The following is a 14844-nucleotide window of genomic DNA, read 5'->3' on the forward strand; positions in this document are numbered from 1 at the left end:
GTTGGTGGCAAATGTTACCAGCTTGCAGGCAAAATTAATCCCTGGTTCTGGAAAAAAAACAGCAAGGAAAATCCATGCCAGTGTTCCAGCATGACAAATGAACTTAGGGAAGTTGAAGATAATCATGATTATTTAATATTCCACAGCTTTACAACTCGATACTCTGTGGACAAAAGATCAGAAGTCTGCTGAGTCCAAACTTTTGAATCTTTGGGTCAATATGCTTCTCATGTCTTCAGCATTTAGTTTAATTTAGGAGGAAACAGTTCTGAGCTATGATAAGATCTCAGACAAAATTGACGTGGACTCACAACATGGCCTAACATAACAATTTAATCTATCCTGTGCTTCCCCTGAAAGAAGGTTTAATAACTGCGGTATGATTTCACCTGCTGCTTCTAACATTTGCTCATTCTTTTTTCCTGAGCAAATTTGGATTATCAGATGGCAAGCAGCTTTGTTCATGGTAGACAAACTTGAATTCATTTAGGATTAATAACAATGGGTTCAATCTTGGATTCAATGGCAGTCTTAATGAATGGAGTCTTTGAAAGACAAATGTTTATATGTGTTAAATTGAAAAAATTAATTCTCCACTTTTTGGGATATGAGCTGATTACAGCACATATAGCAAAATATTTTCCCTGTATATCCAGCCCTGGATATATGAACTGCAGGAATCTTCCTCAAGCCCTGGGGTTGCAAATACAGGCCATTTTGACCTCGTATTTTCAAAATCTGAAGATTCACAATTAATTACTTGTTGTGAGAAAAACCATACCTCTTACTCACAGTACTCTCAGGTCCTCTTGGTGTTCTGATGCTGGGGGAGTAAGGAGAGAGAAACGTCCATGCTGCTGTGATCCATCATAGGTCAAGACAGGGCTAATCCAATGGAGGAGTCGAGGCTGGATCTGGATTCTGGCCCAATCCCCACCATTGTCTTACACATGGTCATCTTCCAAATTCCTGTGGGAAATCCTGCGTTCTTCATTACTTTCCCTGTCTATTGGGAAGGAACAGGAGCGCATGTCACCCCCTGGCCCGGCCGGGGAGGGCTGCACAGCCCAACACCCGAGTACTTGCTGACCTTGGGAAAATTAGCAGCCTTCAGTAATTTTACCCTGCAGGCAATTTTACCCTGGAAAAACATCGCACACATTGCTAGAGTTTAGGACAACAAATTAGAGCATTTAATATGCACTGGAAGCTTTTTTTTTTTTGCTTCCCCGTACCCACACTCCCCCTTCATACCCGGTAACATCCAGTTGCTTAATTCCATTTGAAATCACCCGGGTTAGGCACCTAAATAATCTTGTCCTTCATGCCTGTCAACATCTTGAGGCACCTAACCACCTTTAGAGATGTGGTGTGAAAGCTTGTGAACGATGCAATCGAGGAGGGAAACAAAAGACAAGTATCCCTATTTGCTGCCCAAGAATCCACAAAGAATGCTGCTTCAGCTCTGCTCTGATTTCTAATTAGATTATGAGTGATGTAGGACTCTGAAGCCAAGCTGGAGTTTGTGCTAGCACTTTGCATGTATGAATGACAAAGGGACACCACTTTCATATTGATTTAAGCAAGCCAGTGGAAGAATGTTTAAACATCAAGTGCTTGATGTCCCCGTTTGCCAGAGCACCTGGAAATATCAAATTAATTCCAGGTGTTCTGCCATTAAGATAGGCTTGCTGCTTTTACAGCCACACATAGAAAATGTGGCTTCCAGTTCCACAAATAAAAACGGAGTGGTTTCTGCTCCTAAAGCCTTGATAACTCCGACATATTGCAAGTTCTGGAAAGAATTTTCATCTACGTAGTATTTTTTTTTGGGTTTAAAGGGGGAGGGGAGTAAGGGGGGAGGGATTTTAAATATGCTGCATACAATTTGTGATGGTCATCTCTAAAATGCAGCTCCATTATCCTTTTCCATTTGGAATGAATGAGGCTAATTAATTTCAGGCCATACTTGATGAGGTCAGCACCATACGAAGGGTGCGTGCTAGACATTGCTAATCTCTTTCAGCTGAGAGTGATGAATTAAAGATGAAGCATTCCTTTGCAGGCCTAATTTAGAATGTATATCAAAAACCTACAGCAAATAATACTATACCCTACAACAAAGGAAAACTTGTTCTCTCAGGCTCCCATGTAGGGTTGATTTTAAAGGCATTTTCATTTTGCTTTGGAATTCCAGCTGTGGATGGGTGAAACAGTTCAGAAAATTCAAGCTTTCTCTCCTTCTACTGCTTTTATGGACAAAAGTAGGCAAGGGGGGGCTAAGGGGAGAGAGAAGCTAGTCCGTGTTTGATCCTATATATCCTGTGATTCTGACTGTACACCCGGCGTTTAGGAAATCTCCCAGGGTCATGTGCTCCCCAAGCACCTGTGACGTGACACCCCCCTCCATGGCCCACACTGAAATTTTACTTTTGTGTTTTTTTCACTCTGAGGGGAAAGCAATCAAGAGTCCCCTTTGGTTCAGCATCATCCCAAGGATGTTTTGTTGGACATTGCAGGTGGGAAACAGGATGAGTCCAGCAGTTCTTCTGGGTCACCCAACAAGGACACAAGAGCTTCCAAGCCATCACAGAGCTGTATATCTCCAAGGGGACAGACAAACACCTCCCTTTGCAAAAAGGTCCCGTCCCATCACATCTAGAAGCACAGATAGCAAAATTTAACGGAAGTCACCGCGAAAGCAACCAGGTCTGGAAGAAGAACAAATTGCTACAGGACTCCCAGATTTGCAGGAGTAGAGGCTCAGTCAAGCTTTGCCACCTTTCCCTTAGGGAAACCAGCCCACAAAGCCCATAGGGGTTTTTCCCGAGTGAGGGACTGCAGGATTTGGCCCCATGAACAGCAAGAAACTCATTTTGGTAAAACAGGGACTTAAGAAATCCTAATCCAGCCTCAGAAGGAGCCTGCAAACAACAGACCACTATCCTTCCCACCACTTCACTGTTTAATACCTGGCAGTTTCTTGAAATTCTTGACAGGTTGCTGCAGCAAGTCGAAGTTCCCAACTGGTGGCCATAAGCGGCTGCCGTCTTTGTATCCCAGTAGTCCTCATTAGAACAAAGCTGCTTCGAATTAAATCCAATCTACATGCCGAATCAATCTTTCAACCCTTTGATTGCTTCTGAAAATATTTATATTTCTTAATAACGCACATTTTGTCCCAGAGCCTGTGATTAAACCCAGACAAGGTCCAGAGAAGCCTGAAGTATATGTGGAAGGGGTTATTTTGGGCAGGAAAAGAAAGATAAAGAACACAGGTTTTTCCTATTGTGAAACCATTAGAGTGTATAAATCTAGCAATTGCAGTTGTATAAGCATCAGAGTGGGGTTGTAATAAATACAGATTGGAACATTATAGTAACCAAATGGAGTTTATGGATTATGTTCACTAGTTCATATTTCTCAGCTACTACAATCTAACTAGCATCATGCTGAACTCACCTCTGTTAATATTCCCTATTAATATTCTCTCTACATGTTTGTAGGGGGAAAAAAGAAGTTAGGATTCAACTGCTGTTCTGTGTAAAACAAATATGTTTAAAGAATCATGCCCTCCAAAGAAAAAAAATAAACACAGGGATGCTGTGAAGCGACCGTGTTCGAAGGGCATGAGCTGTGGCTGGCTGAAATCGGCCAGTTCTGCTTAAAGTTAATAGCTTCCATCTGAGTGGAATCTGGTCCTAATGCAGGGCATTTGCTGCGTGAAAATTAGGGCGTTAAAATGAAGAAAACAACTCCTGCTACCCCTTACCCTGGTAAATCCTTAAGGTGGTAAATAATAAGATTTGGCTGGAGATGAGAAACACACAAAGGCTTTGTTGTAAATAGCATATTGTTCCCTCCCCAAAAAGTAGCATACATCACAGGTGAGATATGTGGAGATGGGGGAAGGATACATTCCTTGGCTAAGAAGTAACCTAAATAGGGCCTGATCCTCCAGAGTGGGAATTTGCCATCCATTAAGAAGGTAGTGGTGGCTGAGGACACAGATCAGATAAAGGCTCTGTACCTGTCTCCCTTCCTAAACACAAATGACTGCCTTGTCTCTAATAAAAGGGAAAAATTTACTTTGCAAAACACAGCATGATAAACCTCCTTGGGAAAAGTAGTGCACTGCCTGGGTGAGAGGGAAAGAAATCCTAGAAACTAAAATATATAACGCGTATTTAATATCATTGCCATCAGCAGCATCAAATGGTAAATGCAGGTAAAATGCTCCAGCAGTGGACTGGTAAATGCTTGTGGTAGCTTTCCTCATGACAGTTTCCCCTTTTATAAAGGAGAGAAAGAAATAGTCTCAGTTAAAATATTATCCATTGATTCTTTCATCACATAGTTCATTATATTAAGCTGTAATTTCCTAAATATGTTTGAGGGTGGTATTATTGTTAGACATATATCCTGAGTTTTGATAGCTATTTTGCATTAATGTATGATTTGGATGCTCAGTCTTTAAGGTAGAGAGGAGGGGGGGTTTCATCAATATAAATAAGGAGAGAGAAGAGATTTTAAAAACCTCTCATAAATAGGGATGGGTCCAAAATCTAATGACATGCATGAAAATCCATTTTGGATCAGGACCCCAGTAGAACACTGTGTTATTCAGTATTTTCTAAATATCTTATATTGTTTGACAACCCTGATTTCACACTGAACTCAGAGTTCATTTCCGAACAGAAGCTTTTTGTATAGAAACTTTAAATCATATCCTTTTGCGAACACACACATACCATCAAGGATATTGTCTTATTAAAGAGTTTAAGCCTAAAGGTGTATGCCTATTTTTAAAAGAAATTTTCTGATTGTAGATAACTGCTCAATTTGATTTAGTGTCCAATGATAGTGATGGGGTTGATAACTGAGCATTCATCGGTAATTCATCTTGTGCTAGTAGAAATTTACAGCAAAGCAGTGCTTTCCCAACACTGACAAGTCCTATTAATCTTCTTCAGACACATTTCAATAGGTGTCTCCATCTGTGCCCAACATCTAAACACTCTGGCATCACTGGGGACTTGGAGACACCTTCATTTCAGGTTACACTAGTGAAAATGTGATACTAGATTGTACTCTATTTTTAACCTAATTCTCTCTTTTCATTCAATTAGCCTTTCTTGCCTGCATTTTTCTACTCATGTGTAACATCCTTTCCCCAGGAAGAGCTTAAAACTGAGATTTAGTTACTTAAAGAGACAGAATCTGCCAGGACAAGAGCAACCAAGAGCTTAATACAAAAAAGCAGAATAATAAACCTCAGGGATACCATATGGAGACCAAATCACTGTCCACCAAACATGTCCTGGTTAGTGTTCCAATCATATTCCCCTCCTGATGCACCTCTTTCAGGCACCATTTAGTCAGGACAGATCTGAAACTAAACACCCCAACATTTAAAACAATTGCTCAATATTTGGGTGTTGAAATCCAAAGCACCTCTGCTTGTTCACACCACACAGGGATCCCCACCATACATGCCCACTTTGCTTTACATATACAGCTAATGCATGAACAAACATAGAGCAATCAAATTACAGCAATAACATTTATGGGTGGATTATGTTCCAACTTCCTTGCTTATTATTAAAAGCGAGTAAATTGTGGAGCACATGGAAGAGGTAGGGTGCAAATGCAGGCGAATTTCCACTCAGAACCAAATGTTGTTTTTTCACTTTCAAAGCTGCGATGAGTTTGTGAGCAGACGCAGCACAGCTTTAAAGCTTACTCATTCAGAAATGTGTGTTTGGGTTCTTTTTTTTTTTCCTCCCCTCCTTACTCCATTTACGTTTGCCTTTCAAAGCAGAGCAGATGCACACCATTTGGGTTTGGGTGGCTTCTACTTGCTCTGAACTTTCTTCTGAAAAGAGCAAACCGTGAGCCGTGCGTCTGCTCCGCAACTGAGAGACAGTTTCAAACTTTGTTTCTGGCTTTATGACGTTCTCTCGTGAGTTGTATTATAGATCTAAATGACCTTATTGTAGGTGGCAAGTTTAAATGTGCCATATTAATAACTTGTTATCCAAGACAAATTAAGTCCTTATGTGTCAAAAGCACTCTGCTCTGGATTACCTACAAGACAAGTATTTATTGAATAAACGTTGGATCCAATTTCATTTTAATGTGACTGACTGTATGCTGCAGCCCCTTAGAATGAGATAAAAACACTCAAACCTACAACTGTGTTGCAACATTACACCTAACTTGTCTATTTCTATTATTGTCTTTTTGATGTGGGATATCAAAAGTGTTTGGGGGTTTTAAGGATTTATTATTATTATTGTTATTATTTTTTTTTTCTGAAGAGCAAGAAGAGAGATAGAAAAAAAAAGACTGGCATTCAGCCTAAAGAGAAATCATTGAAACAAATTAATCCTATGCCGTTTAAATTGACATGGTAATCCATCATCAGCAAAGGGAAACTCTGAAAGCAATCTAGAATCTGCAGTGTTCTTTCACTGGCCCTCAGGCACAAAGACAGATAGTAAAAGAGGAAGGAGGAAAAAAACCCATAAAAGTTAGCAGCACCTTAGCAAAGGGAAGGACTGAGCGAGCAGCTTTCACTTTTTCTTGTTTTCCAGCATCCAGCTCAGAAAGCCACGCTGATTAACCTCCAGCCATTCCCCACTAACGTTTACTTGTGCGTGTCAGATCATCTTCAGCCGCTGAGATATGAGTAATTTCAAACAGTACAGAGCCCTCATCCTGTATAAACTCCACCACTGAAAACTCTGCCAAACATCAACTTGGGCATTTCTGCTTACAGAGGGCCTTTTATTAGCCTAAACTTGATCATTCCAAATGGACAATAAATTCTATCTTCACAGCCCTGGAGAAAAGAGCTGTACTATCCTTGGAGTTTAATAGTCAGGATTTTCATAGAGCTAGCATGAAAAAAACTGGAGCTTTTATTTGGATTTAGACTTGGGGTATTTTTTTTGTCTATCCCTTGCTTTCTCAGTGGGGCTATCCACTATGATGTATGTTTCCCAAGAGATTTTTCAAACTAGTTTTAAATATCTAAAGTGATGAGACTTCGTGCACCTTTAAAATTTTATTAGACTTATGGTCAGAAGAAAACATAAACCTCTTGGGCCTTGAAAGCCCATTGCAATACAGCCATTATCCCTATAATGTCAACAGAGCTACAAAATTCTCTAGAAATAAACCTTTTAAGAACAGCTTTCCCTGCTTCATGTTTTCTTTTAAGGTCAGTGGTGCATCAATTTTTTGGAAAACGTTTCCCCTCTCTAGCCAGGTTTAGCAATGTGAAATAGAAGGTATATTACTAAATGAATAGGTTTAATTTTAGACACTGAAAAAATAAATAGAAGAAGAGAGCCAGGGCAGGAATAATACCTTTCAGTTAGAAACAGACATAGTAGAAAGAAAAAGTCAGAACTTTAGTGCCAGGGGCAAAGGGGTGAAAGGCTGGCTAATATGAACCATATCCAACATCTGCCCTATTTTAATTTAGCAGGGATAAAGTTTCTTCTTTTTTATTATTAAGAAAACTTTATGTGGCAGAAAAACCCATGAGCTATGTTATCAAAACTGTTTTATTGTCATACTGAAACTTAGAACTATTAAGAATCGGTGGGGTAAAGAGATAAAAACTCCCCTTCTCTCTCCTTATATATTCTGTGACAAGCCTGGGCTCAGGTCCTGCTGACTGGGATGTCCTTTTCATGCCTTTATGAAGTACTGCTCTTGGGGCTGTAATATAAAGGGGAGGTTAATTGTTCAGGATGGGTCCAAATGATTGATTCTCCTGGTTGTGTGTATATATATATATATATATATATATATATATATATATATATAAATCTGAGTTATTTTTAAAAAATATCAAGGCAGTAGTCGAGTAGTCGCCCTTAGAGGTAAGCAATGGTGGTTGTGTACAGCAAGCGTAAAGAAGGACTGGACTGGAGATCAGTATGAGAAACAGCCCAAACTGACAGACTGGAACAGGATCTCACTCTATCTAAAAGTTTTCCTTCTCGGTAGTGCAAATTCCACTGTAAAATAACATAGTATACTAAACCACATGTGAGTAGCTGTAGGAGTAAGAGAGCAAATTGGTTTTGGACAAAAGAAGGATGAATACCTTTGGATAATCTAAAGTTAAAACTTGATTGAAAGCATAACATTCCTCTAAGCATCAATATGCTTAGGATCCAAAATACAGTTATTTTATTACCAGTTAATACTTAGATCAAAGCAAAACACTGTAGCTGGAAGGGACATTCTCTCTGGAAATAAAGTTCCATGTAATTATTTCCTATTAAAAACTAAAACCGGCCTTAGATTCAAAAATTTGGGCTTCCTTACATGTGATATAATGCAAGCTTGTCAAGAGAGTGCAGATGTGCCATTTTTCACTGTTTACTTGTGTCTCTTTAAAGTTTTTGATTAAGCTTTAACCCTTTGAATGTGAAAGATTATCAGCCAATTTACCTCCATCAAACAAAGGGTTTGGGATTATATTAACTAATTTCTTATAAACAGAAATTAGAGTTTCAGATAAACTAACATAATTTTAAATAAAGTCTGCAAATGTAGAGAGGTGAAATATAGAGAAAACGATATGGCGATGGGTAGGCAGTTGAAACTTAAATTGTAAACAAGGGGTTTACTATTGGGCAAAACAGCTCATCTTAATTCTGTTCGGGACGTGGAGTTTAAAATATGCACTCAAAATACTTCCAAGAAAGCTGCAACCTTTCAGAGGAGAGAGATAAGGATGTATTTTAATTATGAGGTTATAAATATGCAATCGATTTAATTTTTTTACCATCTCCTAATGTGCTACGTAATATTGTTCAGATGCAGTTATACATTTATCTGTCTGTCTCTGTTCCTGTCCAGGCTTTTGTTTTTATTTTATTCTTCCTTTTTATTTTCCTGATTGCTCAATCTCTATTTATGGCATTGCTGAGGCAGGCCCTGGGGAAAAAAAAAATATCTATCTTTCTGTATTTATAAACTACCAGAGAATAAATAGGGAATGGTTCCTTTTTGCAACTGATGGGCTGGTATTATAAGTAGCAATATGAAATATTTAGACACATTATTACAAGCTTCCCGGCTGCTTCTGATTCTGCTAATTATTTTTGATCTGTCACTCAGAAATAAATAAATAAATAAATGAAACTTTAAAGAGTTCATTAGAACTGCAGAAAGGAAGAAGAGTCAGATATAAGGCAGCAATTATAATTTGGTTTAAACATGTTTTTTTCATTTTTTGCTGACTTCTCAGCTATATTGCTTGGTAGCAGGATGGCTACAATATACTTCAATATTAAAGCCTGTTAAATAGGGAAGAAGCTGAGACATTCATCTGGGATATTGTTTGCTAACTCAATTAGTATCCCAAGAATCTGAAAGTACAACAAATGTATCTAAAGATCATATCTAAACATACTTACCAAAAAGTACCCACCTCTCTCAGCAGTTCACATATTTCTGCATTCTAACTGGGAGGGGGAAAAAAAGGCCGTTCGATGTATAGGTTAAGACTGGCGTGTGGCAGGGTTTGTGTGAGATAAAAAGAATTCCGTATTTCACTCAACAATTTCATTGCTTAAACATATAGTTTAGAGGCATCTTTTCCTTAAGCATGTGGTTCAATAACACTTTCTTCAAAGGAACAATTCAATGTGTTAAAAGATTTAAGAACAAAGAATGTGCTGCAAAATGCAAATTCTTCCAGTGTTATATACTATGTATGCAATTATGGATGTAGGCAGATAGATATAATTTGAGTTATTAACTTTCAACATCAATGATGTACTCTGAATCAATACAACGTAACTACCTATTAAAATATAAACCAGGTGTGTTCCCAGGCAAATACAGTGTGAGAAGCTTTTCTAGATATTTTTTTTTTCTTTAAAGACTATAGCTCAACTGTGGACAAGAAACTCAAAAGATTGGTATTGGTCCTAAAGATGGAGATTGCTTTGCTTTTTGTTGATGTTTCTAGAATGTTTCATTTCCCTCACGTTTGGAAAAAAAAAATTAAAATTATATAAAGGGAATTAGTTGTCTCACAAACATCCATACATTTACGCACCTCACGATGCATGGGAAAAAGAAAAGTTCCCTATATACATTTTTCCTTTGGCTCGAGGGAGGGAACGAAGGGAGCAGAAATCATCTTAAGCTTTGCCCTTCCGTCGGATCGACCCCTCTTGCAAATCCCTTTCTCCTGCCCGCCCTCCCTCTCTCCCCTGAGCACACAGCCAGGCGCAGTTAACCTTGGAGCGGCGCCGGGGAGGGAAGGGTTAATGAAACCCAGCTCTTTACGACCTCCAGGGTCAGACTCTTCCTATCTGCAATCTAAGGAATTAGGTAAGGAGGTTATAAGATTATAGTGAAAGGAGTTATAGGCCCTCGTAGCCTCACACCTGAACATATTGGGCTAATCCACTGGGATTCTTAAAAATCGCTTCAGCTATGGAAAACTGTTAATTAGGCTGAGTCTGTCCCGAGGTTTCCTGTTGCATTAGTGATCCAGCCGAGCCGCCTGCACTCCATAGGCTCACATGAAATGCTCTTAATATGCCTATATTTTTTGTCCCTTCTCCACGACTAAAATCATCATCAGCCCCTGATCTCGGGGAAAAAAAGCAAAGCTGGGGGGAAATTCAGCCCGAGGGATGAACTAAAGTCACCCTCCTCCAGTTCCTGAGCCTTGGGTGCCCGGCAGGCTATTTGCAGCTGTTTCTAACTTCAGTGTTTGTTTACAGTAGCAAAATTAGCACTTGGAGGAGAAGTGAAAAGCTGTTTTCACATCAGTTTTACTCCTCGGTTCCTAGCTAGAAATGCCTTTTCTCCCTCACAGCATTCATCATCATTTAAAGTGCGGCTCAAACTTTCTCTCGCTCCTTTGACTTAGTTCTCTGCAGTCGCATCCTATTTTCTGCTATGAAAAATACACTGAGAGAAAGTACCGTGTGAACACGGCCCAAACACCACGATTCGAAGCAAAAAATAATAATACTCCCAAGCATCCCTACAGAATGTATTTTAACGTCGCTTAGCAGAGCCCTGCCCTACTCTCAGCTTTCTGCCCTTTGGCACTCGGACATTTGCTTGTCTCAAGCAAAGTTTGCTTTAATCTGCCGAGACACCCCAGGGCTGTACCTGAGCCACGGCTGAATTGCTCCCTATGACCGATAAAATCCTGCAGCAGCGACTCCCCAGCTTCAATACTTAAAGTAGGGGCTGGTTTTAGCCATTTTGTCATTTGCAGAAATGCTGATTTTTTATTTATTTCTTCTTATGCCAGTTGTGGTCACCCTCGAATGGCAGTAATCTAGATTACATATTGCGAGCCTTGTCATTACGTGGATAAAATGAGGTGGTTAAACGCCAAAATCCATTTTACTCACCACATTTGCTTGTGGGGAGAGGGGGAGAAGGAGAGGGGAGAACAAAGTTGTAGGTGAAGGATTTAAACTCCTCGGAGGTGAGCTGGATGTGCCCTCGCTTCTGTTCTTAGAGTACTCCCTGCCTGGTGGGTATACGGAGAGGGGCACCCCTCGACTTCACCTACAAGGCGGGCACCCTGTTACTCCAGCCCTCTCCTGTCCCTCGCTCCTGAGCCTTTTGTCCCCATTTTCGTGGTGTCTCAGCTTTGCTCTACAGAGAGGACTTTTCTCTCTCACTCCTGCGTCTACTCTGTAGCATTTCTAGGCTTCTACTCTCCAGCTCTCCCCCCGTTTGCCTCTTTCATGTGTGTTCCTGATCCCTCTCCAGCTGATGTGATTCTTTAGAAATGTGGGGTTTATCCCGTCCCTACCTTTGCCGGGTCTGATTAGATATTATTTTTTCATTGGCTCTGCTACAATGGGTTCCTCCCTTTAATCTCTCCGTATATTTTCCCCCTCCCGGTATAACCAAATCCATGAAATTCACAGCCTCTCTCTTTGACACGACTGGCTCGTCTAATCACTCCATATCGATTTCCCTAACTCTTTTCATCCAGCTGAAGACACATCTTAAAACACTCCAAGCCAGAGTGTGCTCTTTGCTTTATACACACTAATAAAATGATTTACCCTTCTCTCTCTGCTCTCCTCACAGGAGAAAATCGTTCGAGTCGCGGCTATTTGTGTGTGATCAGTAAATATTTAGTGTGGCGACATCCTCAGCTCCTCTCCTGATCAATACGCAACCCAACAGGAGGTGGACTATTGTCCGGATAGTGACTTGCTGAGATCTCCTTTAGATGAATTTTTTGCCCCCCATACGGTCTGTTATGATTTATCCTCGAAGGTAACCAATAAGGAGAAATTGAGTCTTCAAAAACATCTGTTTCTAACCTGTTTACCGTGTTATTAAAGCACCTAAACAAGGAATGGCTTATTCATCCCCGTCTCCCGTATCCCTGGGATAGGCTAACACATGCAGAACGCTGCTGGAAAATGGGTATCAAAGTGGGCGGCCGCCGCACCATTGCCTCGCATCCCAGAACATCCCGATCCCCTCTTCCCCGACCCCTCCAGCAAAACCCCGTCCTGTCTCTGCAGTGCAATGTCACGATAAAGGGGCGATTCCCCCGCCTGGTTCTGCAGCATCTCCGGGCAGGGGGCTCGCTCCCACGGTTCAGCCTCTGATAGAACGATGTGTCCAGGGATGGAGGGTGCCCCAGCAACTTGCAGCCCACCTCCCCCCTCCTCATTATCGCATCCCACAGCTCTGCCTGCCCCAGGACCAGGCTGAAGTAGGGCTGGGGGCTGACCGCTTAGTCGTTTGTTTGACTGTTTAGAGTTTTGTTGGGTTTTTCGGTTTGTCTTTTTTTCTTTTTAACGAGATGGAAAATCTGGAGAGAAGGAAAAAAATAGTAATAATGGAAATGGAGAAGAGCTTAAAGCCCGTTTCCTGTGGTTAACCATAAGGAGAGCTTTCCCAGGGTGATAAAATGGGCAGAAAGAGAAGTTCGCGTGTGTATGTGTATGTTTTATCCTGATCTGCTATTTCACTCCTGGGGAAGCCTATGCCTCGAATAGGAAATATTTCCCCTTGTAATTACCCCAAGACTGTGCTGTGCCCGGTGAGATGTCTGAGACAGCTCTGCCTGGTGTGCGGGTGCCTGTCTTTGATGCAGGCTGGGTGCCTATACACAATGGCTACACAGTTATATCTGTATCGCCTGTGTGTGCTCACTCACATCATGTCCTGCAGCCCACAGAGGTGCCCAGATATTTTATTTCTCTGCGTGTGCGTTTGCACCTCAACTATAGGTCAAAGGCGTTTATCTCTGTAAATGAACATTGCCTGCACAGACACTTGCACAAATGCATGGCTGTGTATTACAGATGTGAGACTGTTATTCAAATCTAAAACCAGCTACATCCACCTGTTAACTTTGTTTAGAAACCACTTTCACTAATGGCTTTTCGCTAACTTATTCAGCCCGTTACTCGAGTATAGGAGGCAATGGAGGGGAAAAATCCATATGAAACCCTGCTCACAGCTTCTCTTCGAGAGGACACTTTCCACACCTTGCCTAGACAGGGCTCCCATAGAGCGCTTATCTCTCGAATATATCTTTATACTAATGCATACTTAATTGGTCTGTCTTGACTGTCCATATAAAACAATTTAATTAGGGTGCTTTCTGCTTTGGAAAGAAAGAAAAAAAATCTGCCCAGCATTTATTGTATTTAGCACCAATACAGGCAGAAAATGTTGCACAAGTTTTTGGTTGAAAGAGCACCTATGTGTCCATTGAAGGGCGTTGATCCGAAAAGACAGAGAGGACAAGTAAAATCGATTTGAAGCAACCCTCTCTGTCCCTTTCACACCATTCAGACACTCCATTCCTTCTAAGACAAAGACCCAGCGCCTTGGGAATGTTGGCAAGGGGGGGGAGAAAAAGGAGGAAAAAAAAAAGAGGGAAAAAAAGTAAAAAAGCTTCAATTCCCCCAAGCGAAAGGGAGAGCTCTGAAATTCCTTCATATTGCTGTTATTTACCCCTCCAGATATGTTCACCTCCAGGATTTTCTTCAATTCGGCGTCTAACACTGCTGCTGCGAGGAATGTCCCTGGAAGGGGAGGAGGTAATTATGGCTATTAGTGCTGCGAGCCCAGTCGCAACCTTGGTCACTCGCAGGCTTTTAGGGTTAAAATAGCCCTCACCTCTGACCCCTGCGGAGCAAAGTTGTAGCTATTGCCACAAGTTGGGCCAAAGTTTTCAAATCCAGGGCTGGGCAACACCGGAGGGGGGAAACTTCTCCCTGGAATTATTTTTGGTTGGGATTTAAATCATCTTTAGTCTATTTAATTGCCTTTCCCTCCTCCTTTGGCTAAACAATCCCTTTTGGAGAGGTGGGGGGGGGGGGTGTTCAAAATGCCCTACTCTCACTACCTTTCCCACTGCTCTTTCCATTTAGGTTTAATTTGGCAGATTGTTTTCAAGCTTGAAAACGGTTATCATCAAACTGAATTACTGGGTCAGCCTTTCATCCACAGATATCAAGAATAAAGGGAGGGCTCCCCACTTTAGGCTTTCCCTATCACGACCTGTTCAGCTTTACAAAAAAAAGAGCATTTGGAAAAATGAAGAAAGGACAAAAAGCTTGGATTTTTCTCCTGTGTTTTCTGCACACCTTCATGATCCTCCTCTCCAAGAGAGGATTTTGGAAGGGGGGGTGGCTCAAAGTGAGGGGAGGGAGCCCACAGATGCAAGTACCCCTCTGGCAATAATAAAATTTCATTCAAGTGGACTATGTCTCCATCTTCCATGTACTGATTAGACTTAACAAGAGTGGAAACTTGTGTAGACCATATTTATGGTATTAACAAGCAGTTAAAAGATTT

General features: G+C 41.0%; 1 long non-coding RNA gene across 1 annotated transcript in view; it reads right to left on the reverse strand.

The window, feature by feature from the left end:
• The window catches only part of LOC139678128 (uncharacterized), a 216929-nt gene that overhangs the window by 199391 nt on the left and 2694 nt on the right, over positions 1-14844 (reverse strand). The window contains exon 2 of the long non-coding RNA XR_011698962.1: positions 782-1006. This is a non-coding gene — a long non-coding RNA (uncharacterized lncRNA). The remainder of the gene's footprint in view (positions 1-781; positions 1007-14844) is intronic.

Source organism: Pithys albifrons, chromosome 13 (genome assembly GCF_047495875.1).
Source record: "Pithys albifrons albifrons isolate INPA30051 chromosome 13, PitAlb_v1, whole genome shotgun sequence".
NCBI classification, from domain to species: domain Eukaryota; kingdom Metazoa; phylum Chordata; class Aves; order Passeriformes; family Thamnophilidae; genus Pithys; species Pithys albifrons.